Consider the following 27,940-nt stretch of genomic DNA (forward strand, 5'->3'; position numbering starts at 1 on the left):
GGGCCATTATGTAACCCGTGGACAATCCCAATCAAAGCCCATTTTTTCAGCCCATTTCAAACCCACATGGGCCCCACATATAAATATCGGCTGGGTTAAAGCTGGGACCGAGATGGGTCTTGTGCATGTTGCCCACTTGGGTCCGGCCTAGTACCAAGTGCAATCCTACATGAAATTCATCTGGGCAATTAACATGGGGCCATTATGTAACCCGCGGACAATCCCAATCAAAGCCCATTTTTCAGCCCATTTCAAACCCACATGGGCCCCACATATAAATATCGGCTGGGTTAAAGCTGGGACCGAGATGGGTCTTGTGCATGTTGCCCACTTGGGTCCGGCCTAGTACCAAGTGCAATCCTACATGAAATTCATCTGGGCAATTAACATGGGGCCATTATGTAACCCGCGGACAATCCCAATCAAAGCCCATTTTTCAGCCCATTTCAAACCCACATGGGCCCCACATATAAATATCGGCTGGGTTAAAGCTGGGACCGAGATGGGTCTTGTGCATGTTGCCCACTTGGGTCCGGCCTAGTACCAAGTGCAATCCTACATGAAATTCATCTGGGCAATTAACATGGGGCCATTATGTAACCCGCGGACAATCCCAATCAAAGCCCATTTTTCAGCCCATTTCAAACCCACATGGGCCCCACATATAAATATCGGCTGGGTTAAAGCTGGGACCGAGATGGGTCTTGTGCATGTTGCCCACTTGGGTCCGGCGTAGTACCAAGTGCAATCCAACATGAAATTTATCTGGGCAATTAACATGGGGCCATTATGTAACCCGCGGACAATCCTACATGGGGCCCATTTTTCAGCCCATTTCATACCCATATGGGCCCCACATACAAATGTTGGCTGGGGCGCTGCGCTTCTCGTCCAGTGTGCTAAGAAACCAGCATGTCAGTGAACAAAATTTTAGAAATCCCAAGTCTCCCGGAAGCATATTGAGTGTCTCCGGTCTCCCTGATGCCCGAAAATTAGTTAAAATCTCCCGGAATAGAGCGACATAGAACATGCTGCTATGTTATGTGCCTCGCGAAAGCTAGTCAGCCCCACCCCACACACATTTTTTTTTTTTTTTTGTGAAAAAAAGTGTTGTTGTAACGTTATATAACTACCAGAACTGCTACTAGTGCAAGTCGTATATTACTACTGTTGTTATTATATATTACTGTTGTAAATTTGTCTAATATACGAGTGTAAACTTTGCTCTGGCTCTTTTGAAAAAATTCTCAATTTCCCAGCAAACAAGCTTCTTTGGGGCCCGAATGGGGCCCTTGCGGGCAGCCCACTGCGGGCCCAGATACCGGCGTGAAATGCGGGGCACGTGTGGGCCCCACACTTCGGGACCCAGGTGGGGCCCCAGTGGGACAGCCCACAAGTGTGGGCTGACTGTGGGCAGGCCCACAGTAAGTAGAGTGGACCCCATTGGGGCCAGTTGTGGGCCCACGGTAAACCCTTATAGGGGCCCATGTGGGGCCATTGCGGGCAGCCCACTGTGGGCCCAGATACCGGCGTGAAATGCGGGGCACGTGTGGGCCCCACACTTTGGGACCCAGGTGGGGCCCCAGTGGGACAGCCCACAAGTGTGGGCTGACTGTGGGCAGGCCCACAGTAAGTAGAGTGGACCCCATTGGGGCCAGTTGTGGGCCCACGGTAAACCCTTATAGGGGCCCATGTGGGGCCATTATGGGCAGCCCACTGTGGGCCCAGATACCGGCGTGAAATGCGGGGCACGTGTGGGCCCCACACTTCGGGACCCAGGTGGGGCCCCAGTGGGACAGCCCAAAAGTGTGGGCTGACTATGGGCAGGCCCACGGTAAGTAGAGTGGGCCCCCATTGGGGCCAGTTGTGGGCCCACAGTGGGCTGCCTGCAATGGCCCCAAATGGGCCCCTATAAGGGTTTGCTGTGGGCCCACAACTGGCTCCAATCGGGGCCCACTCTACTTACCGTGGGCCAGCCCAAAGTGTGGGCTGACTTTGGGCTGGCCCACACAAATTATAGCAGGCTGGATGTGGGCACACTGTGGGTGCAGTTGCAAAATTTGAGCACACAGAGTAGGTACACCCATATTACTATATGCAGTACAATTGGACTTGTTAGCAGCAATAAATCGAGGGTCATGTTTTTTCCCCAAATAATTTATTTATATTTAATAATAATTATAATTAATGATAATACAGTTTAAAACAGCAATAACCACAGAAAACAGGGGATTGAAAATTAAAAATCAATCCCCTCAGGGGCAACAGTAGGTATTTCTGCAGTTCTGGCCCTTCCTTGCCCCATCTCTGTCCCAGGGATTATGGAGCCATGTCTTCATAGAGGCTTCCACATCACATGCAGTGGCTTGACTGCTTTTTGTCACAGCATCTAAGTGAGAAAGGAACAATTGAAATACAAATGTTAAAAACAAAATAAGGGTTGTACTGTTGAACCATTTCAACCTAAGAAAGTTTTCAACCTGCACTTTGAATGAGGAAACGTCTTCTGATTGTTCCAGGTGCTATTTATAAATGCTCAACTAAGAGAATGACTGAATAGGTCAATGAGAGAGCTGCGTTTATAATAACATTTAGTTGTAAGTCATTTTGGTTGGTTAATGATGAACTAAGCTTTTACAAAACATTCATAAATGATTAGCAAGTGATATACTAACATTTTATGTATGTTTTGTCAATTCTGTTACAAGTCATTTACAAGTCATTAGTAAATGAATGATTAACTCATTTTTTATTAAACATGATTATGCGTTTCATAAATGTTTATAAGTGATGTTAATTATTGTATGTTTTGTAGATTCAGTTATAAATAATTTACAATTGTTTAATAAAGGTTTTTATTTTCTCCCTACTTATTAAAATTTAAATTTAAAATTACAAACAACCACCAGCCAGAAAAACATGTTGTATGAAGACTGTTTAAAATACCCCTCCTAATCCTCACAGAATTTGCAAGACAGAACTGATAACACCTGGGCTTATCGATACTGCGGTCTTCCTTAAAAAAAGCTTGTAATTATTTTTTTTGTACTCGTAATGATTTGTCTTACAAGTGTACAGCTATGTGAGTGGTGTTATTAAGAGTGACCACGGTTAATATATATGAAAGATATTAATAAAAATGATGTTAATTCAGCCAGCGCACATACCTCTATTTGCTTCCTGTTTTCAGGCGAAGCCCACAGTAATCGATTGTCGAGTTCACGCGCGCAATCATAAGTGAATATCATCTCAAACCTCTGTGTGTTCAACATCTGATTCGGATGAACTATCCATTTGAGCTGATATTCTCAGAACACCACACAGTGGTAGGTTTGAGACGATATAAATGAACTCACGTGTGAGATCGACAATCGACCACTGTGGGCTTCGACAGAAAACAGGAAGCAAATAGAGGTATGTGCGCTGGCTGAATTAACATCATTAGGGCCCAAGCCCTGAAAGGGCGAAGGCCCTATTGTTTTCCTAAGGATTATTAGGGCCCAAGCCCTGAAAGGGCGAAGGCCCTATTGTTTTCCTTCCGATTATTTTTTTTTTTTTTTTCTTTTATTTTTCTAACGACTATTCGGGCACTTTTGGGGCCCTTAACATGCTCGAAAACTCTTGAAACTTTGCACACGGGTCAGAACCCGCGGCCATCAGGGCCGGGCTGAAGCTGGTACCCGGGCGTGGCAGGGGGGCTCGACAGCGCCCCCTGGAACGGGGTCCGAACACTTGGTCCATAAATCAAACACGCTTGCATGTAATAATATGAAACTCGGTACACATGTTGATCTCATCGTTTCATCTATACCTCGCGCTTTTACTTTTTACCCCAGCCCAACAGGAAGTCGGCTATTTAGGGTTGTTCGTAAAACACTCGCAATGGAATTTTTAATACTCCTCCTAGAGCTTTGATCCAAATTCGACGAAAACTCGGTCAGCGTGAAGTCAAGACATTGAGGATGAAAGTTTGCGAGGGGATTTTTGATATCTCGAACGGTTTGGCCGTGGCGAGGAAACAAAATTATGGCGAGAAACGTGAAACAGGAAGTGTATCATAACTTCAGCACACATCAACCGATCTTGATGAAACTTCAGCAGTGTGTTCGCTGTAAGAGGACGATCACATGGATGTGACTATTGTGAGTCAAAGTTATAGCGCCACCAACTGGCAGCAGGAAGTGTGTCATTTTCAAAATGCTTTGAAATCACCCTCTAATTTTAACTCGATTTGCTTCAAACTTCATCTGTATAATGCAAATACATGGCAGATGAAGACCTGTAAATGGATTCTTGATATCTTTGAAACTGTTGCCGTGGCAACGCATCAAACTTTACCATTCTTTTAGGATGCTTTTGAGACTCTTAGCATGCTTCAAATTGCATGAAACTCGACAGACACATCACATTTATTAGCCATTAGACATGTGCAACGTTTCAGAAACGGGTGTGGTGAGGGCTCAGTAGCGCCACCTTTTGACAAAAGTGGGGTTGTTAGTTTTATCTACAGTTACAAAAATCAGTATGTATATTGTACTCCTCGAGCCGGACAACTTTCTAATTGACACTCATTAGCTAGGACCCACAGAAAGTCAGATATGTTTGTTTGAATGTAAAGAAAATCTCAGAATTTTGCCAGTCTCTCAGTGTCCCTCTGTGTGAGTGAGAGGAGGGGCGCCTGTCAGGTTAATTTTAACCCTTTATTTGCTGTGTGCAACTTCTATGGCATTTTCGGGGGCCTTAACATCCTCTAAAACTCTTGAAACTTTGCACACGGGTCAGAACCCATGGCCATCAGGGCCGGGCTGAAGCTGGTAACCGGGCGTGGCAGGGCGGCTCGACAGCGCCCCCTGGACTGGGATTCGAAAATTTGTCCATAAATCAAACACACTTGCATGAATTAATATGAAACTCGGTACAATTAAAGATCACATCAGGCCAAACAACTTTCGTGCTCTAAGTTTTAAGAAGGAAGTTGGGAATTATGGGTTGTTTGAATAATTCTCCTAGGAGAAATACATCAAATTACAACGCATGTGTTTACCAATCACAACCAAACTCGGTGTGCATGAAGTCAAGACATTGAGGATGCTCAATTCCGGACGGATTTTTGATATCTCGAACGGTCTGGCCGTGACGAGGAAATGAATTTTATGACTAAAAAAGGACACATAAAGTGTGTTATAACTTTGCTCATTTTACCTACAGTTACAAAACTTTCCACGTATATTGTTCTCGTCAAGTCGATCAACTTTCCAATTTAAAGTCATTCGCTCTGAGCAACAGAAAGTCAGATATTGTAGTTTGAATGGATTTATTTCCCCTGCGATTCACTCTCTCTCTCTCTCTCTCTCTCTCTCTCTCTCTCTCTGTGTGGGTGTGTGTGTCTGTGTGGGGAGGGGAGGGCTGTTGTCTGTGTTTGTGTGTGTGTGTGTGCATGTGTGTGTGTGTGGGGGGGAGGGGAGGGCTGTTGTCTGTGTTTATGTATGTTTGAACCACACAGTGTGGCTGGCTGCGATTTTTCCTATAAGTCCTTGTCTCTAAGTCCTTGTCTTTTTGCATAACAATTTAGTATTTTTTTAAATGACAAAATAGGCATATAACCCCCATCTTTTAAATGTATAGATTGCTTTAAATAAAAGTAAGATTGTATTTGTAATTGAAGCTGAATGAATTTAAAATTCTTGTGCTATATTTCAATATATTTGTTTTCCTTAAGATTTTAAAACACTAACTTCATTCTTTTCTGAATTACAAATATTTGTTTCTGTATAAAAAATACTCTGACTAAAAACACATTTGATGTTTCTTTTTCTATTTTTATTTACATGTATTTATGTATGTGTGTGTGTGTGTGTGTGTGTGTGTGTGTATAAAGTGCAGGTTTTTTTTAGATAAAGTAGAATTTCTATAACTATGTGTTGAACTGATAAATCACTGTGTGTTAAACACAATCTACTTAATACAGACAACTTCATTATAAAGATAAATAACAAATCCAAAAAAATATATGATTATAATCTATGACAAAAAAAGCCATTACAAACTATATTAGTGGTAAATACACATTGCTCTTTGTATTGTTGTAAAATACATTCATGAAAAACAAGATAACAAAAATCAAAAAGATAAATTATTTTAGATAATTATTTTAAATGTATAGCAGAGATGTTAAATGAGGCAGCAACATACAAACTTTCTAGAACAACATGGACCTGAATAGCTGGTTTTTATGGAGGACAGTGAAGAGGAAGAGGGTGCAAATCAAACAGCTCATTCTCAGACTACACAGCAAACAGCTTAAGTTTTTAGTGCTTTGTTTGAGGTTTTTAGTGCTCTGTCCTATCTTTTATCAACACATAATAGATAGAACAGAACAAGAAAGGCAATTAATAATCTGTCATTGCATTATGATATCAAAGGCTCAGTACAGTGTGGCACAAAACGCTTATGCGCATCCCGAGTGGAGAATGATGCGCTTAAAGCCACATGGAGTTACAGCGCATCGAGTCCGCATTGATGCAAGCTCTACAATACACTTCTTTTCGACAGTCAAAGTGGGGGTTACGTTTTTGCACGTCATACAGAATAACCCTAAAGGCACCAAGGTGGCGGTGCCACCGGCTTTATATTAAATATAAATATAGCTGTGAGCAGCGATAAAGGGCCAAAGCCGGCGGTACCACCATCCCGGTGCCTTTGGGTAACTAAAGGCACCGGGGTTGCGGTGCCACCGGCTTGGGCCCGCAATCGCTGCTCGCAGCTATATTTTTTTTTTTTTTTTTTCTTTTATTTTTCTAACGACTATTCGGGCACTTTTGGGGCCCTTAACATGCTCGAAAACTCTTGAAACTTTGCACACGGGTCAGAACCCGCGGCCATCAGGGCCGGGCTGAAGCTGGTACCCGGGCGTGGCAGGGGGGCTCGACAGCGCCCCCTGGAACGGGGTCCGAACACTTGGTCCATAAATCAAACACGCTTGCATGTAATAATATGAAACTCGGTACACATGTTGATCTCATCGTTTCATCTATACCTCGCGCTTTTACTTTTTACCCCAGCCCAACAGGAAGTCGGCTATTTAGGGTTGTTCGTAAAACACTCGCAATGGAATTTTTAATACTCCTCCTAGAGCTTTGATCCAAATTCGACAAAACTCGGTCAGCATGAAGTCAAGACATTGAGGATTAAAGTTTGCGAGGGGATTTTTGATATCTCGAACGGTTTGGCCGTGGCGAGGAAACGAAATCATGACGAGAAACGTGAACCAGGAAGTGTGTTATAACTTCAGCATACATTAACTGATCTTGATGAAACTTCAGCAGTGTGTTCGCTGTAAGAGGACGATCACATGGATGTGACTATTGTGAGTCAAAGTTATAGCGCCACCAACTGGCAGCAGGAAGTGTGTCACTTTCAAAATGCTTTGATATCACCCTTTTATTTTTACCCGATTTGCTTCAAACGTCATCTGTATAATGTAAACATACAGCAGATGTAGACCTGTGAATGGATTCTTGATATCTTTGAAACTGTTGCCATGGCGACGCATCAAACGTTACCATTCTTTTAGGATGCTTTTGAGACCCTTAGCATGCTTGAAATTGCATGAAACTCGACAGACACATCACATTTATTAGCCAGTAGACACGTGCAAAGTTTCAGAAACGGGCGTGGTGAGGGCTCAGTAGCGCCACCTTTTGACAAAAGTGGGGTTGTTAGTTTTATCTACAGTTACAAAAATCGGTATGTATATTGTACTCCTCGAGCCGGACAACTTTCTAATTGACACTCATTAGCTAGGACCCACAGAAAGTCAGATATGTTTGTTTGAATGTGGTCTTGCTCAATCTGAGCCTGCTGTCTTTGCCTGTCTGTGTGTGTGTTTGTAGGGGGAGGGGTCTTAACCATTTCACTCCTGTGTGTATGGCCTGCATAAAAAATAAATGCCTTAAGCCTGGTATTTTTTTAAATAAGTTTTTTATTTTTTATAAGTAAAGGCATATAACCAGTTTAATTGTAGTGCATTAATAGTTTTATATAATTAGTTTATTAATTAAATTAACTTGGTCCATAAACTTGATCTGAAAATTTGGTCCATAAATCAAACACACTTGCATGTAATAATATGACTTGAGTGTTAATCACATCATGTTTTCAGTTTGAATATAAAATATATAAATTATGTAAAAAAAATAAAGTTGATCCAGCTGGAGCGCAGGCTGAGAATAGCGCTGTCATGACTGGATCAGAGATCATCAGTCATGCCTTCTCATACCTTACGCGCACACCACGCCCACTTACATCAGATCACATCAACATGTCAGCCGGAGGGATAACGAGGGTCGTCGTCGCTTTTGGATTCAAGAATTTCTTACAACAAGATGGCAAAAGAACAGCGCTTTGCAAGACATGCAACGTTAAGATCGCGGACAGTCAGATGACAACCTCCAATTTCGTCCGTCATTTAAAGAGCCATTCTGCCCGTAAGTGCTTGTCAATTTGTTAATGTTATCTGGTTAGCTCGTTGGTAGTTAGCTAGCTAATGTAAGTTAAAGGAGAACTCCGGCGCAAAATTACACATTGTTACCTAGTCAACCGTTATCTGAGATTTGTTTTCATGACTGCCGAATGTAAATAGATTTATCTATAAAAACAGTTTAGCCTATAAGTGACGTCTGACATTCTGCATATTGTGTTATTTTGTTAAGCCCCACTAAAGGCATAAAAAACTGTAAAGCACAATCAAGTTTTCACACTATATTCCAAGACTTCTAAAGTCATTCAATAGCTTAATGTGTGGTAAAATTAATATTTTAGTCTCTAAGTTAAAGTTAACGGAAAGTCATCTCGCCTCAGTCATTCTCCATGCATCAGCATTAGCGCGTCGCGTTCGGTTGCGACAGTAACACGACGACACTCTCTTCAAGATCAATGTTCCCAATATTATACTTTATTTGTAGATAAGGCATAAAGGTCTATGATTTGCATAAAATGACTATCTTGCTGGAGTGGAGTTTATTGCCCTTTAGAATACACTAAGCATTAGTGCTGCACGATTAATTATATCGCAGTCGTAATAGCGATCTCAAACCTATGCAATTATATAACGCAAAATGCCGCGATTTTATATGAAATAAACAAAGTAGGGCTATTAGCGCAGCATCTCGTCTTTTTTGTCATCCTTTGACTAGTGTTACAAGATCCCCCTCTTATTGGTTCAAATGCCTTTTCGCATTTTGCACGACAAGAAGTGAAAAGCTGCCTGTGAGTACCCTAGATTAGAATAGATGATACTCGCATAATGCGCATGCACTGACCGTGTGCCAGCCCAGAATAAACAGTTCTCTTTCGAGCTTGAACGAACAATAGCACACACAATTATGCCAAAATGTGGTTTTGTCTAGTATCTTCATAACATAAGAAAAGTCTATGGATTAAAGGGTTGTGCTATGAGGCGCGTGTGAGATCCGCGTCTCGGCAACGGGTGCTCTTAAAGGGCCAGCAGCGAATAAAGCGTTCTTTCAGTAAAGTTAAAAGAACAAAGGGAAATTAGAAAATTACTCACTGATCTTGAGTAAAGAACTTTTGTAGCTTTAATAAGGATTATTATATATATATAATTTATGATTCAGGCAGCGCAGACTGTTTGATAACTTTATTCAATTTCTGTACCTGTTAAGACAGGAAGGGCACAGGTAAATATGTTTTTTATTATGGGTTTATGTGGGGATTGTTTGAAGTTCACTTAATTTAAAAGCTGTTATATATTTTTTTTAAGCCTAATAATTTTTTAAAAAGTTGATGGCTTTCAATTGATGGAATCACTGTAATGTTGGTTTGGTTGATGGTTTATTGATCATTATAGGTGTTATCAATCATTTATTGTTGTTGTTGTTGTTTTTAGTTTGAGTTGAGAAATAAACATTAATCTGTGTGTGCATTTTACTTTAGAACCAAGCAAGTTGGACTCATGAAACCATTTTATTATATCGGAGTCGCAAATCGCAATTGCAATATTGGCTCAATAATGGCAATATGACATTTTCCCAAATCGTGCAGCCCTACTAAGCATAGATTATAGATACCATCCCTTCGCTATGTTCTTTTCAATGTGAAGCGTTGCGTGCTGTGACTTGGTGTTGCTTCAAGTGCATCATTCTGCACACGGGATGCGCATGATTGCTTATAATACTTTGGGGAGACAAGGGGGCGTGGCCTAAGGGAATATCACTCGTGATGTTAAGTGATGTTACCCCGCCATCGCTGATACAACCTTTAGCAGTCATGTTTTTGCTTCTTGAGAGAGAGAGAAAGTGTGTGTGTGTGTGTGTGTGTGTGTGAGCAGTGGCGGTTCTAGGCGGGGGCCTGGGGGGGCCAGTGCCCCTGCGACAACAAGCTTGGACCCCCTTGTGGCCCCCCTAAATGTGGAGTCAGTGTGAAATATTTTTTTTATAGTGTGTCACGCATTGAGCATGACAGTCACTCGTTTCAGTCTTTTGTCTCACACTCCCGTCACACATTGTATTTCTCATGCGGAAAAACTATTAATAATATATTTAATATACGCAATTTCTCTGGCCGCGCCGCTCTCACGTGAGAATCAAGCGCGTCTCGCCTGGAGTTCAGCAGTCGACCCTGCTACGCATCAGCCAATCAAAAAAAGAGAAGTGCTACTTAATAGCCAATCAGAAAAGGGCACTATTGTATCTGGGTAAAATTTAACGCAACAACCAATGAAAAAAAGCATATCCTGGAATTGTTCATATGATTCTGTTACATCTTCCGAAAGTTTCTTCACCCGTCCCACAGATGAAACTAATCACTAGAGCTCCGAACATCACTTAGAGCACGGAGTAAGTCATGATCTCCTGTTTTAATGTTACAACAAATTCACAACTTGTTTGACAAAAACTATGACAACTTGACTGATGTAAGATGAATCTTTCCCGTAGCGTAAGCTAGCTTACGCAATGCTCGTTCCCTCATCTAGAGAGAACCGAGGTTACGTTAGGTAAACGATTCGTTTCCCATTTAATTAGTATCAGTCTGTAACTTAGACAACAGTTTTACAGCCTGTTCACTGACAACACCTGCTCAGAACAAGTAGTCTAGGCCTAGTCATCTTATTACACGAATCACGATGACTGACATATTGTCACATTATAAACATCTCTCTCTCCAAATAGGCTTAATAATTTTATTAGCACTAGATAAATTAAAGTGTAATGCATAGTCGATTTTAAAACATCTCTCTCTCCAAATAGGCTTAATAATTTTATTAGCACTAGATAAATTAAAGTGTATTGCATAGTCGATATTATAGGTCACTTTTAAAATCATGTCATATTTTATAATTATATCCTGGCCAAGGATGCATTAATTATTGCTTCTGTCTTTCAAAGATGTCAGGAAAAAAACAATTATAAAAAAGCTCATTCACCCTGAGAGGAAAGCCCCCTAAAAAGGCCAGTTTAGAGGATAATTTGCTGATCTTTTTGCAAAAAAAAAAAAAAAAAAAACCCACAAAAATAGTAGATTAATTTGTAAAAAATTTTTATATATATATATATATATATATATACATACTGTATATTCAATGTAAAAAAATAAAATGGAAATTCAAATACAGACTGATATATGTAATGCAAATGTAAAAATATAATGGAAATGCAAATTGTTGGATAATTATAAACATGGTATTTTGCTTATTTATGCATTCAGTGCAGTGCAGAAAATGATAAGGTCTAAATGTAACTGGCCCCTCTAACAGTACAACTGGCCCCAGCTTGGCCCCCCCAGTTGAAATGGTCTAGAACCGCCACTGTGTGTGTGTGTGAGAGAGAGAGAGAGAGAGAGAGGAGAAATGTAACAAAGTTTAATATTGTTTGTAAACTGTGTTTGAGAGAGAGGAAGGTGTTCAGAGAGTCTGTAGGATGTTAAGCTGTTATTTGTTTTATGGACTCAATGTTGAAAATTTAAAACATTTCAAACACACTGTTGGCAGAAGTGAAAAATAAATAATTTTATGAAGTTACAATTTTGTTTGATTCCATGGTGTATTTTACTGAACATGAGTATTTACAATGCAAATTATTGTAATTTACTGGCAAATACTTATCTTGTCTTTTCATTTTATTAAGATCAGATTCTGCATGTAAAATTAAAAGGTGACTTGACTTGCACTTGACTTAACCTACTACAAGACTTGACTTGACTTGACATAGCCTGTGACTTGACTTGACTTCCTCCACCTCCCCCCCCCCAAAAAAAAAAATACTTGGGACTTACTTGAGACTTGACGGTTAAGACTTGAGACTTACTTGAGACTTGCGTGACCTGCGCCCATCTCTGCTCTAAGTTTTAAGACAGTTCAAATGGAAGTTGGGAATTATGTGTTGTTTGAATAAATCTCCTAGGAGAAATACATCAAATTACAACGCATGTGTTTACCAATCACCACCATACTCGGTGTGCATGAAGGCAAGACATTGAGGATGCTCAATTCCGGACGGATTTTTGATATCTCGAACGGTTTGGCCGTGGCGAGGAAAATAATTTTATGACTAAAAAAGGACACATAAAATGTGTTAACTTTGCTCGTTTTACCTACAGTTACAAAACATGCCACGTATATTGTTCTTGTCAAGCCGATCAACTTTCTAATTAACAGTAAGAAGCTCAGACCAAAAGAAAGTCAGATATTGCAGTTTGGATGTGTATCTTGTCTCTATCAGTGTCTGTATGGGGAAGAGGGAGGGGGGGGGGGGGTTGCTGGTGTCTGCGTTTATGTGTGTGTGTGTGTGTGTGTGGCTGACTGTAGATTTTTTTCTGCAAGTCCTTATCTTTTTGCATAACAATTTTGTATTTTTTTAAATGACAAAATATGCATATAACCCTAATCTTTTAAATGTATAGTTTGCTTTAAATAAAAGTAAGATAAATTGGTAAACTACAAATTGGTAATTGAAGCTGAATGAATTTAAAATTAATGTGCTATATTTCAATACATTTGCTTTCCTTAATATTGTAAAACACTAACCTCATTTATATGTGTGTGTGTGTGTGTGTGTTTGTATGTATATATATTTTGCAAAGCCCTCACTGATGCAAGCTCTTCTGCACACTTCTCTTCGACAGTCAATGCGGAGGTTAAGTTTTTGCACGTCGTGCAGAATAACCCTCTTTATATATATATATATATATATATATATATATACTTAAAAAAGCGGGGGTTAAGTTTTTGCACGTCGTGCAGAATAACACTAAAGGCACCATATATATACTTAAAAGTGGGGTTGTTATTTTTATCTACAGTTACAAAAATCGTTATATACATTGTACTCCTCAAGCCAGACAACTTTCTAATTCATAGTCATTAGCTCAGACCAAGAGGAAGTCAGATATTTTGGATTGAATATGGTAAGACTCTCTCTGAGCCTACGTCCGTGTATGGCAAGCCCCTTTAACATTTAAAAGCTAAGTTTGCCTATCCGGAAATTAACATTGTAGATATCAACAATGTCTTTCTGTCTAGTCGTAATTACATTTTGGATAGTTTGTATTATCATTTAAGATATCTGTAACATAATTGTGACTAGTCAAAATGACAGACTATGGCAAGCCGTTTTAACATTTAATCATGAAAGGGCCAAAGCCTTCGGCACCGCCACCCCGGTGCCTTTAGGTAACTAAAGGAGCCGGGGTTGCGGTGCCACCGGCTTGGGCCCGCCATCGCTGCTCGCAGCTATATTTTATTATTATTATTTTGTAACCTTTTGGGCATTTTTGGGGCCCTTAACGTGCTCGAAAACTCTTGAAACTTTGCACATGGGTCAGAACCCGCGGCCATCAGAGCCGGGCTGAAGCTGGTACCCGGGCGTGGCAGGGCGGCTCGTCAGCGCCCCCTGGAACGGGGTCCGAACACTTGGTCCATAACTCAAACACGTTTGTATATAATAATATGAAACTCGGTGAACATGTTGATCTCATAGTTTCATCTATACCTCGCGCTTTTACTTTTTACCCCAGCCCAACAGGAAGTCGGCTATTGAGGTTTGTTTGTAAAACGCTCGCAATGGAATGTTAAATACTCCTCCTAGAGCTTTGATCCAAATTCGACAAAACTCGGTCAGCATGAAGTCAAGACATTGAGGATGAAAGTTTGCGAGGGGATTTTTGATATCTCGAACGGTTTGGCCGTGGCGAGGAAACGAAATCATGACGAGAAACGTGAACCAGGAAGTGTGTTATAACTTCAGCATACATTAACTGATCTTGATGAAACTTCAGCAGTGTGTTCACTGTAAGAGGACGATCACATGGATGTGACTATTGTAAGTCGAAGTTATAGCGCCACCAACTGGCAGCAGGAAGTGTGTCACTTTCAAAATGCTTTGATATCACCCTTTTATTTTTACCCGATTTGCTTCAAACGTCATCTGTATAATGTAAACATACGGCAGATGTAGACCTGTGAATGGATTCTTGATATCTTTGAAACTGTTGCCGTGGCGACGCATCAAACGTTACCATTCTTTTAGGATGCTTTTGAGACCCTTAGCATGCTTGAAATTGCATGAAACTCGACAGACACATCACATTTATTAGCCAGTAGACACGTGCAAAGTTTCAGAAACGGGCGTGGTGAGGGCTCAGTAGCGCCACCTTTTGACAAAAGTGGGGTTGTTAGTTTTATCTACAGTTACAAAAATCGGTATGTATATTGTACTCCTCGAGCCGGACAACTTTCTAATTGACACTTAGAACCTAGGACCCACAGAAAGTCAGATATGTTTGTTTGAATGTGGTCTTGCTCAATCTGAGCCTACATCTCTCTTTGCCTGTCTGTGTATGTGTGTGTGTTTGTAGGGGGAGGGGTCTTAACCATTTCACTCCTGTGTGTATGGCCTGCATAAAAAATAAATGCCTTAAGCCTGGTATTTTTTAAATAAGTTTTTTATTTTTTATAAGTAAAGGCATATAACCAGTTTAATTGTAGTGCATTAATAGTTTTATATAATTAGTTTATTAATTAAATTAACTTGGTCCATAAACTTGATCTGAAAATTTGGTCCATAAATCAAACACACTTGCATGTAATAATATGACTTGAGTGTTAATCACATCATGTTTTCAGTTTGAATATAAAATATATAAATTATGTAAAAAAAATAAAGTTGATCCAGCTGGAGCGCAGGCTGAGAATAGCGCTGTCATGACTGGATCAGAGATCATCAGTCATGCCCTCTCATACCTTACGCGCACACCACGCCCACTTACATCAGATCACATCAACATGTCAGCCGGAGGGATACTGAGGGTCGCTTTTGGATTCAAGAATTTCTTACAACAAGATGGCAAAAGAACAGCGCTTTGCAAGACATGCAACGTTAAGATCGCGGACAGTCAGATGACAACCTCCAATTTCGTCCGTCATTTGAAGAGCCATATTCTGCCCAGTAAGTGCTTGTCAATTTGTTAATGTTATCTGGTTAGCTCGTTCGTAGTTAGCTAGCTAATGTAAGTTAAAAGAGAACTCCGGCGCAAAATTACACATTGTTACCTAGTCAACCGTTATCTGAGATTTGTTTTCATGACTGCCGAATGTAAATAGTTTTATCTATAAAAACAGTTTAGCCTATAAGTGACGTCCGACATTCTGCATATTGTGTTATTTTGTTAAGCCCCACTAAAGGCATAAAAAACTGTAAAGCATAATCAAGTTTTCACACTATATTCCAAGACTTCTAAAGTCATTCAATAGCTTAATGTGTGGTAAAATTAATATTTTAGTCTCTAAGTTAAAGTTAACGGAAAGTCATCTCGCCTCAGTCATTCTCCATGCATCAGCATTAGCGCGTCGCGTTCGGTTGCGACAGTAACACGACGACACTCTCTTCAAGATCAATGTTCCCAATATTATACTTTATTTGTAGATAAGGCATAAAGGTCTATGATTTGCATAAAATGACTATCTTGCTGGAGTGGAGTTTATTGCCCTTTAGAATACACTAAGCATTAGTGCTGCACGATTAATTATATCGCAGTCGTAATAGCGATCTCAAACCTATGCAATTATATAACGCAAAATGCCGCGATTTTATATGAAATAAACAAAGTAGGGCTATTAGCGCAGCATCTCTTCTTTTTTGTCATCATTTGACTAGTGTTACAAGATCCCCCTCTTATTGGTTCAAATGCCTTTTCGCATTTTGCACGACAAGAAGTGAAAAGCTGCCTGTGAGTGCCCTAGATTAGATGATACGCATAATGCGCATGCACTGACCGTGTGCCAGCCCAGAATAAACAGTTCTCTTTCGAGCTTGAACGAACAATAGCACACACAATTATGCCAAAATGTGGTTTTGTCTAGTATCTTCATAACATAAGAACAGTCTATGGATGAAAAGAGTTGTGCTATGAGGCGCGTGTGAGATCCGCGTCTCGGCAACGGGTGCTCTTAAAGGGCCAGCAGCGAATAAAGCGTTCTTTCAGTAAAGTTAAAAGAACAAAGGGAAATTAGAAAATTACTCACTGATCTTGAGTAAAGAACTTTTGTAGCTTTAATAAGGATTATTATATATATAATTTATGATTCAGGCAGCGCAGACTGTTTGATAACTTTATTCAATTTCTGTACCTGTTAAGACAGGAAGGGCACAGGTAAATATGTTTTTTATTATGGGTTTATGTGGGGATTGTTTGAAGTTCACTTAATTTAAAAGCTGTTATATATTTTTTTTAAGCCTAATAATTTTTTTAAAAGTTGATGGCTTTCAATTGATGGAATCACTGTAATGTTGGTTTGGTTGATGGTTTATTGATCATTATAGGTGTTATCAATCATTTATTGTTGTTGTTGTTTTTAGTTTGAGTTGAGAAATAAACATTAATCTGTGTGTGCATTTTACTTTAGAACCAAGCAAGTTGGACTCATGAAACCATTTTATTATATCGGAGTCGCAAATCGCAATTGCAATAATGGCTCAATAATGGCAATATGACATTTTCCCAAATCGTGCAGCCCTACTAAGCATAGATTATAGATACCATCCCTTCGCTATGTTCTTTTCAATGTGAAGCGTTGCGTGCTGTGACTTGGTGTTGCTTCAAGTGCATCATTCTGCACACGGGATGCGCATGATTGCTTATAATACTTTGGGGAGACAAGGGGGCGTGGCCTAAGGGAATATCACTCGTGATGTTAAGTGGTGTTACCCCGCCATCGCTGATACAACCTTTAGCAGTTATGTTTTTGCTTCTTGAGAGAGAGAGAAAGTGTGTACGTGTGTGTGTGTGAGCAGTGGCGGTTCTAGGCGGGGGCCTGGGGGGGCCAGTGCCCCTGCGACAACAAGCTTGGACCCCCTTGTGGCCCCCCTAAATGTGGAGTCAGTGTGAAATATTTTTTTTATAGTGTGAGCATGACAGTCACTCGTTTCAGTCTTTTGTCTCACACTCCCGTCACACATTGTATTTCTCATGCGGAAAAACTATTAATAATATATTTAATATACGCAATTTCTCTGGCCGCGCCGCTCTCACGTGAGAATCAAGCGCGTCTCGCCTGGAGTTCAGCAGTCGACCCTGCTACGCATCAGCCAATCAAAAAAAGAGAAGTGCTACTTAATAGCCAATCAGAAAAGGGCACTATTGTATCTGGGTAAAATTTAACGCAACAACCAATGAAAAAAAGCATATCCTGGAATTGTTCATATGATTCTGTTACAACATCTTCCGAAAGTTTCTTCACCCGTCCCACAGATGAAACTAATCACTGGAGCTCCGAACATCACTTGGAGCACGGAGTAAGTCATGATCTCCTGTTTTAATGTTACAACAAATTCACAACTTGTTTGACAAAAACTATGACAACTTGACTGATGTAAGATGAATCTTTCCCGTAGCGTAAGCTAGCTTACGCAATGCTCGTTCCCTCATCTAGAGAGAACCGAGGTTACGTTAGGTAATCGATTCGTTTCCCATTTAATTAGTATCAGTCTGTAACTTAGACAACAGTTTTACAGCCTGTTCACTGACAACACCTGCTCAGAACAAGTAGTCTAGGCCTAGTCATCTTATTACACGAATCACGATGACTGACATATTGTCACATTATAAACATCTCTCTCTCCAGGCTTAATAATTTTATTAGCACTAGATAAATTAAAGTGTATTGCATAGTCGATTTTATAGGTCACTTTTAAAATCATGTCATATTTTATAATTATATCCTGGCCAAGGATGCATTAATTATTGCTTCTGTCTTTCAAAGATGTCAGGAAAAAAACAATTATAAAAAAGCTCATTCACCCTGAGAGGAAAGCCCCCTAAAAAGGCCAGTTTAGAGGATAATTTGCTAATCTTTTTGCAAAAAAAAAAAAAAAAAACCCACAAAAATCGTATATTAATTTGTAAAAATTATATATATATATATATATATATATATATATATATATATATACATGCATACTGTATATTCAATGTAAAAAAATAAAATGGAAATTCAAATACAGACTGATATATGTAATGCAAATGTAAAAATATAATGGAAATGCAAATTGTTGGATAATTATAAACATGGTATTTTGCTTATTTATGCCTTCAGTGCAGTGCAGAAAATGATAAGGTCTAAATGTAACTGGCCCCTCTAACAGTACAACTGGCCCCAGCTTGGCCCCCCCAGTTGAAATGGTCTAGAACCGCCACTGTGTGTGAGAGAGAGAGAGAGAGAGAGAGAGAGAGAGACAGAGAGAGAGAGAGAGAGAGAGAGGAGAAATGTAACAAAGTTTAATATTGTTTGTAAACTGTGTTTGAGAGAGAGGAAGGTGTTCAGAGAGTCTGTAGGATGTTAAGCTGTGATTTGTTTTATGGACTCAATGTTGAAAATTTAAAACATTTCAAACACACTGTTGGCAGAAGTGAAAAATAAATAATTTTATGAAGTTACAATTTTGTTTGATTCCATGGTGTATTTTACTGAACATGAGTATTTACAATGCAAATTATTGTAATTTACTGGCAAATACTTATCTTGTCTTTTCATTTTATTAAGATCAGATTCTGCATGTAAAATTAAAATAATAAGGTGACTTGACTTGCACTTGACTTAACCTACTACAAGACTTGACTTGACATAGCCTGTGACTTGACTTGACTTGCCCCCCCCCCCCAAAAAAAAAATACTTGGGACTTACTTGAGACTTGACGGTTAAGACTTGAGACTTACTTGAGACTTGCGTGACCTGCACCCATCTCTGCTCTAAGTTTTAAGACAGTTCAAATGGAAGTTGGGAATTATGTGTTGTTTGAATAAATCTCCTAGGAGAAATACATCAAATTACAACGCATGTGTTTACCAATCACCACCATACTCGGTGTGCATGAAGTCAAGACATTGAGGATGCTCAATTCCGAACGGATTTTTGATATCTCGAACGGTTTGGCCGTGGCGAGGAAAATAATTTTATGACTAAAAAAGGACACATAAAATGTGTTAACTTTGCTCGTTTTACCTACAGTTACAAAACATGCCACGTATATTGTTCTTGTCAAGCCGATCAACTTTCTAATTAACAGTAAGAAGCTCAGACCAAAAGAAAGTCAGATATTGCAGTTTGGATGTGTATCTTGTCTCTATCAGTGTCTGTGTGGGGAAGAGGGAGGGGGGGGGGGGGTTGCTGGTGTCTGCGTTTATGTGTGTGTGTGTGTGTGTGTGTGTGTGTGTGGCTGAATGTAGATTTTTTCTGCAAGTCCTTATCTTTTTGCATAACAATTTTGTATTTTTTTAAATGACAAAATATGCATATAACCCTAATCTTTTAAATGTATAGTTTGCTTTAAATAAAAGTAAGATAAATTGGTAAACTACAAATTGGTAATTGAAGCTGAATGAATTTAAAATTAATGTGCTATATTTCAATACATTTGCTTTCCTTAATATTGTAAAACACTAACCTCATTTATATGTGTGTGTGTGTTTGTATGTATATATATTTTGCAAAGCCCTCACTGATGCAAGCTCTTCTGCACACTTCTCTTCGACAGTCAATGCGGAGGTTAAGTTTTTGCACGTCGTGCAGAATAACCCTCTTTATATATATATATATATATATATATATATATATACATATATATATATATATACTTAAAAAAGCGGGGGTTAAGTTTTTGCACGTCGTGCAGAATAACACTAAAGGCACCATATATATACTTAAAAGTGGGGTTGTTAGTTTTATCTACAGTTACAAAAATCGGTATATATATTGTACTCCTCAAGCCGTACAACTTTCTAATACATAGTCATTAGCTCGGACCAAGAGGAAGTCAGATATTTTGGTCTGAATATGGTGAGCCTCTCTCTGAGCCTACGTCCCTGTATGGCAAGCCCTTTTAACATTTAAAAGCTAAGTTTGCCTATCCGGAATTAACATTGTAGATATCAACAACGTCTTTCTGTCTAGTCGTTACACTTTGGATAGTTTGTATTATCATTTAAGATATCTGTAACATAATTGTGACTAGTCGAAATGACAGAGTATGGCAAGCCGTATTAACATTTAATCATGAAAGGGCCAAAGCCTTCGGCACCGCCACCCGGGTGCCTTTAGGTAACTAAAGGAACCGGGGTTGCGGTGCCTCCGGCTTGGGCCCGCCATCGCTGCTCGCAGCTATATTTATTATTATTATTTATACGACTATTTGGGCACTTTTGGGGCCCTTAACATGCTCAAAAACTCTTGAAACTTTGCACACGGGTCAGAATCCGCGGCCATCAGGGCTGGGCTGAAAATGGTACCCGGGCGTGGCAGGGGGGCTAGACAGCGCCCCCTGGAACGGGGTCCGAAAACTTGGTCCATAACTCAAACACGCTTGCATGTAATAATATGAAACTCGGTACACATGTTGATCTCATCGTTCATATATACCTCCAACTATTACTTTTTACCCCAGCCCAACAGGAAGTCGGTTATTTAGGGTTGTTCATAAAACACTCGCAATGGAATTTGAAGTACTCCTCCTAGAGAATTCAAACACACGGCACGAAACTCGGTCAGCATGAAGTCAAGGCATTGAGGATGAAAGTTTGCGAGGGGATTTTTGATATCTCGAACGGTTTGGCCGTGGCGAGGAAACGAACTTATGGCGATAATCGTGAAACAGGAAGTGTGTCAGAACTTCAGCATACATTAACTGATCTTGATGAAACTTCAGCAGTTTGTTTGCTGTAAGAGGACGATCACATGGATGTGAATATTGTGAGTCAAAGTTATAGCGCCACCAACTGGCAGCAGGAAGTGTGTCACTTTCAAAATGCTTTGAAATCACCCTCTTATTTTTACCCGATTTGCTTCAAACTTAATCTGTATAATGTAAATACATAGCAGATGAAGACCTGTGAATGGATTCTTGATATCTTTGATACTGTTGCCGTGGCAACGCATCAAACTTTAAAATTCTTTTTTTTTTGATGATTTTGAGACTCTTAGCGGCTTTTGGGGCCCTTAACGGGTTTGAAAACTCTTGAAACTTTGCACACAGGTCAGATCCCACAGCCATCAGAGCCGGGCTGAAGATGGTACCTGGGTGTGGCAGGGGGGCTAGACAGCGCCCCCTGGAACGGGGTCCGAACACTTGGTCCATAACTCAAACACGCTTGCATGTAATAATATGAAACTCGGTACACATGTTGATCTCGTCGTTCATATATACCTCACACTCTTACTTTTTACCCCAGCCCAACAGGAAGTCGGCTATTGAGGTTTGTTTGTAAAACGCTCGCAATGGAATGTGCAATACTCCTCCTAGAGAATTCAAACACACGGCACGAAACTCGGTCAGCATGAAGTCAAGGCATTGAGGATGAAAGTTTGCGAGGGGATTTTTGATATCTCGAACGGTTTGGCCGTGGCGAGGAAACGAAATTATGGCGAGAAACGTGAAACAGGAAGTGTGTTATAACTTCAGCATACATTAACTGATCTTGATGAAACTTCAGCAGTGTGTTCGCTGTAAGAGGACGATCACATGGATGTGACTATTGTGAGTCAAAGTTATAGCGCCACCAACTGGCAGCAGGAAGTGTGTCACTTTCAAAATGCTTTGAAATCACCCTTTTATTTTTACCCGATTTGCTTCAAACTTAATCTGTATAATGTAAATATACGGCAGATGTAGACCTGTGAATGGATTCTTGATATCTTTTAAACTGTTGCCGTGGCAACGCATCAAACTTTACCATTCTTTTAGGATGCTTTTGAGACCCTTAGCATGCTTCAAATCGCATGAAACTCGACAGACACATCACATTTATTAGCCAGTAGACATGTGCAAAGTTTCAGAAACGGGTGTGGTGAGGGCTCAGTAGCACCACCTTTTGAAAAAAGTGGGGTTGTTAGTTTTAACTAGAGTTACAAAAATCGGTATGTATATTGTACTCCTCGAGCCGGACAACTTTCTAATTGACACTCATTAGCTAGGACCCACAGAAAGTCAGATATCTTTGTTTGAATGTAGAGAAAATCTTAGAATTTTGCCAGTCTCTCAGTGTCTCTCTGTGTGAGTGAGAGGAGGGGCACCTGTCAGGTTAATTTTAACCCTTTATTTGCTGTGTGCGACTTCTCTGGCATTTTCGGGGGCCTTAACATCCTCTAAAACTCTTGAAACTTTGCACACGGGTCAGAACCCATGGCCATCAGGGCCGGGCTGAAGCTGGTCATCGGGTGTGGCAGGGCGGCTCGACAGCGCCCCCTGGACTGGGATTCGAACATTTGTCCATAAATCAAACACACTTGCGTGAATTAATATGAAACTCGGTACAATTATATATCACATCAGGCCAAACAACTTTCGTGCTCTAAGTTTTACGACAATTAAAATGGAAGTTGAGAATTATGGGTTGTTTGAATAGTTGTCCTAGGAGAAATACATCAAATTACAACGCATGTGTTTACCAATAACAACCAAACTCGGTGTGCAAGAAGTCAAGACATTGAGGATGAAAGTTTGTGAGGGGATTTTTGATATCTCAAACGGTTTGGCCGTGGCGAGGAAACGAAATTATGGCGAGAAACGTGAAACAGGAAGTGTGTTATAACTTCAGCATACATTAACATATCTTGATGAAACTTCATCAGTGTGTTCGCTGTAAGAGGACGATCACATGGATGTGACTATTTCGAGTCAAAGTTATAGCGCCACCAACTGGCAGCAGGAAGTGTGTCACTTTCAAAATGCTTTGAAATCAACCTCCTATTTTTACCCGATTTGCTTCAAACTTCATCTGTATAATGTAAATACATGGCAGATGAAGACCTGTGAATGGATTCTTGATATCTTTGATACTGTTGCCGTGGCAACGCATCAAACTTTAAAATTCTTTTTTTTTTGATGATTTTGAGACTCTTAATGGCTTTTGAGGCCCTTATCGGGTTTGAAAACTCTTGAAACTTTGCACACAGGTCATATCCCACAGCCATCAGGCCCGGGCTGAAGATGGTACCTAGGCGTGGCAGGGGGGCTAGACAGCGCCCCATGGAACGGGGTCCGAAAACTTGGTCCATAAATCAAACACGCTTGCATGTAATAATATGAATGAAAAACTTCATCTGTATAATGATGAAAAACAGATGAAAAACTTCATCTGTATAATGTAAACATACGGTAGATGTAGACCTGGGAATGGATTCTTGATATCTTTTAAACTGTTGCCGTGGCAAAGCTTCAAACTTTGAAATTATTTTAGGATGCTTTTGAGACTCTTAGCATGCTTGAAATTGCATGAAACTCAACAGACACATCACATTTATTAGCCAGTAGACATGTGCAAAGTTTCAGAAACGGGCATGGTGCAGGGACTAAATAGCGCCACCTTTTGACAAAAGTGGGGTTGTTATTTTTATCTACAGTTACAAAAATCGTTATATACATTGTACTCCTCAAGCCAGACAACTTTCTAATTCATAGTCATTAGCTCAGACCAAGAGGAAGTCAGATATTTTGGTTTGAATATGGTGAGACTCTCTCTGAGCCTACGTCCGTGTATGGCAAGCCCTTTTAACATTTAAAAGCTAAGTTTGCCTATCCGGAAATTAACATTGTAGATATCAACAATGTCTTTCTGTCTATTCGTAATTACATTTTGGATAGTTTGTATTATCATTTAAGATATCTGTAACATAATTGTGACTAGTCAAAATGACAGACTATGGCAAGCCGTCTTAACATTTAATCATGAAAGGGCCAAAGCCTTCGGCACCGCCACCCCGGTGCCTTTAGGTAACTAAAGGAGCCAGGGGTTGCGGTGCCACCGGCTTGGGCCCGCCATCGCTGCTCGCAGCTATATTTTTTATTAATATCTTTCATACTGCAGTCAGATTGACCGTGGTCACTCTTAATAACACCACTCACATGGCTGTACACTCGTAATGACAAATAAAGGATGTTAAGAGGCTAAAAGCAGGTTTAGACCATGCCCCATTGAAGTCAGCAGGGTGCGAATTTTAAAAAGATGATAACACAGTGTAGGCAACACCGATTTTTGTCTGTACTGACAGCACTCCAAATGTACAAAAAAATTAGCTCAATGTTAAAATTGACCGGAGTTGTCCTTTAATTTGGCCCCAGGGCCCGTTTAATGTTTAATACCGGGTTTTGGTTACTATCTCAACGTATGGGTGAGTTCATATGGATGAAGGCCTGTTGTGTTTGGTCTCTTGGTTTGTGGTAGTGGCAGCTATTGTGAAACTCACCTTTGTCATGTACTGGGTGTGGATGGCATCAAGATCTGGTCCTGAAGAATCACAGGGTCAAATGATATCTCATCTGGTAACAAGTGCATAGTAACTTTAGAAACTCTAATGATATCTTTACCCCCTGATATTGCATTGTGGATTTAAATTCAAACATTTAAAGGCTAAGAATATGAGCCATGAGTAAACTGGCCAGATATCTGTGAAAAATAACTTGCGTGCCTAAAGTTGCTGACCCCCTGAATTCAGCATTTAAAAGTTAAAAGAACTTTAGTGTTTATCATTAAAAAAAAAACAGGAAAATAAATAAATACCTTAGCGCTGGACAGTATGGTGTCTCATTGGCCAACATAATTAAAAACACACCTAGAGAATATACCAATGACCATGATATCCTGTTTTCATAATAGTTCAATTAATTATAATAACTTATGACCATTATAACATTATATTATTTTGCCAGCTATTATTTAGCCTACAGGCTTCTCAAGGACAATATCACTGAAAAAAAACTGGGGTTAATGAGTGTGAGACTTCATTAAAAAGCATAAATCCTACAGACCCCAAACTTTTGAACAGTATGTTTGAAGTTTTGCTTACTAGTCGAGTTCATAGCCGTGGAGGTTGTCTTGGGACAGGGCTGTAGCAGGACATCATGATGATTTTCTAGACTAGAATATAACATGCAATGTGTCACAGAGCCAACAATGTTACATAGCATTTGCAATAGAACAAAGGGTTTATTACAATGAATCAAGCTAGAGATCCAATGCAGAAAAGAGAAAAAGAATATAAAATCTTAACGTAATATATTGTGCAATAAATGCATATGAAATTATTATCATGAAACAATAATTACCCCTTTGTTGTGGAGGTTTTTTTTCTGTCCCTTCTGAAATCACTTTTATTATCAATCTTTGTAAGTGACGTCACTGATCAACAGTACGTTACCGTGAGAATTCTTTCAGGCTAGCTAGCAATTAGCTAATTTCCAATAACCCATTGACAAATTACCAGCAAAACAAAACTATCAAAAACTGTTATCAACACAAAGATGTGGTTAAAACCCCAAACTTATGTAAAACAAGAGCTAACGTTAACTTAACGTTACCTATTCTGAAAACAGTTGAGATGCTAACGGACTTTTTCGAAGACTCAAAACCTTTTCTACAAAGTAAATATTCAACAGAAGCGTATCAATTATACGTAAGAAAGGTGTTAGGAACGTTTGTATGTATTATTTGTGTGATTTTGTTAACTAAACTTACCTGAAAGCAGTGGAAAAACAGAGAGACGCTGTTCTTTGCTGTTTGTCAGTTGAAGAGGTTTCCTCGTTTCCATGGTTTCCATCTGCTCGCGTGCGCTCCTGTCTTTGAATCGGACAACTTTGAATGCGACTCGCACGCGCGTTGAAACCATAACAATTCAAAAGGCACGCAGCATTTAAACATCTAGAATTATAACATGTAACAATTTAAAATATCATTCATTTTATATCATGAATTTAAAAATCATCGTGTAGTTCTATGACCCATGTAATATTATTTTTTTCATTAGAATATGAAAGCACTAAAATGCTTTATGAAAGTTGGTAATGAAACTACGCCCAGTGACGTCGCAGTTTCGTTTGTGTCTGATTGGGCTCAGTCGTTACATCAGTGATGTAGGCCTATTTATTAGTATCAATAATATATAATTTTATTATGATAAATATGCATCACTGATTAATACCAAAACAAATCAGTAAACCATTGTAGGCTATTGTTTTTATTGTGACAAATAAGTTAATTTTATTTAATAAATATGGTAACACTTTCTGTGCAGTCCATACTTATAATGAATTATAGCACCATTTATACTTATTTATGAGCAATATTACTATTGTATAAATATATTCATAAAGACTCATTAAGACCTACTGCATTACAATATATAGTTACATCTATATTTTTTTAATAATTCCTTATAAGTCAAAAATTTGTTTTTAAATGCAAATGCTCATAATCCATTATATGCAGTTTTAGTTAATTATGGACTGACATTTCACAGGATCGTTAAATAGTTTGATTAAGCTTCTAATATTAAACCTTCTAATGTTAAAACTTTTGACTGTTAAACAACTTAACTTCGCATGGGCTAACTGCCTGGGGCCCCATGTGGGTTTTCTGTGGGCAAACCCACAGTGGGTTGCCCACAGTAAACCCTCATGGGGGCCCAAATGGGCAAAACTGCTATGGGCCCCGCATGGGCTAACCCACTGGGGGCCCGTGTGGGTTTTCTGTGGGCAAACCCACAGTGGGTTGCCCACAGTAAACCCTCATGGGGGCCCAAATGGGCAAAACTGCTATGGGCCCCGCATGGGCTAACCCACTGGGGGCCCGTGTGGGTTTTCTGTGGGCAAACCCACAGTGGGTTGCCCACAGTAAACCCTCATGGGGCCCCAAATGGGCAAATCTGCTATGGGCTCCGCATGGGCTTACCCACTGGGGGCCCGTGTGGGTTTTCTGTGGGCAAACCCACAGTGGGTTGCCCACAGTAAACCCTCATGGGGGCCCAAATGGGCAAAACTGCTATGGGCCCCGCATAGGCTAACCCACTGCGAGCCTGTGTGGATTTTCTGTGGGCAAACCCACAGTGGGTTGCCCACAGTAAACCCTCATGGGGGCCCAAATGGGCAAAACTGCTATGGGCCCCGCATGGGCTAACCCACTGGGGGCCCGTGTGGGTTTTCTGTGGGCAAACCCACAGTGGGTTGCCCACAGTAAACCCTCATGGGGCCCCAAATGGGCAAATCTGCTATGGGCTCCGCATGGGCTTACCCACTGGGGGCCCGTGTGGGTTTTCTGTGGGCAAACCCACAGTGGGTTGCCCACAGTAAACCCTCATGGGGGCCCAAATGGGCAAATCTGCTATGGGCCCCGCATGGGCTTACCCACTGGGGGCCCTTGTGGGTTTTCTGTGGGCAAACCCACAGTGGGTTGCCCACAGTAAACCCTCATGGGGGCCCAATTGGGCAAAACTGCTATGGGCCCCACATGGGCTAACCCACTAGGGGCCCTTGAGGGGTTTCTGTGGGAAAGCCCACTGTGGGCTTGCCCTCAGCAAGCCCACATGGGGCCCCAAAGGGTTTGCCCTTGCCCACACTGTCCCACAGAAAACCCACACTTACCCACAGTGGGCCCGCACTGGCA

The 27,940-nt window shown here is 40.3% G+C and overlaps 1 long non-coding RNA gene across 1 annotated transcript; it reads right to left on the reverse strand.

Annotated features, from left to right (window-relative positions):
- Positions 1–1,260: 1,260 nt before the first annotated feature.
- LOC120462111 (uncharacterized) lies at positions 1,261–27,940 on the reverse strand. Its single transcript, XR_016146088.1, has 3 exons — positions 25,350–27,940; positions 24,750–24,822; positions 1,261–2,389 (listed from the first exon to the last, which is right to left on the reverse strand). It is a non-coding gene; the product is annotated as an uncharacterized LOC120462111 (long non-coding RNA).

This window comes from Pimephales promelas, chromosome 2 (assembly GCF_988280905.1).
Source record: "Pimephales promelas chromosome 2, fPimPro1.hap1.1, whole genome shotgun sequence".
Classification (NCBI taxonomy): Eukaryota; Metazoa; Chordata; class Actinopteri; order Cypriniformes; family Leuciscidae; genus Pimephales; species Pimephales promelas.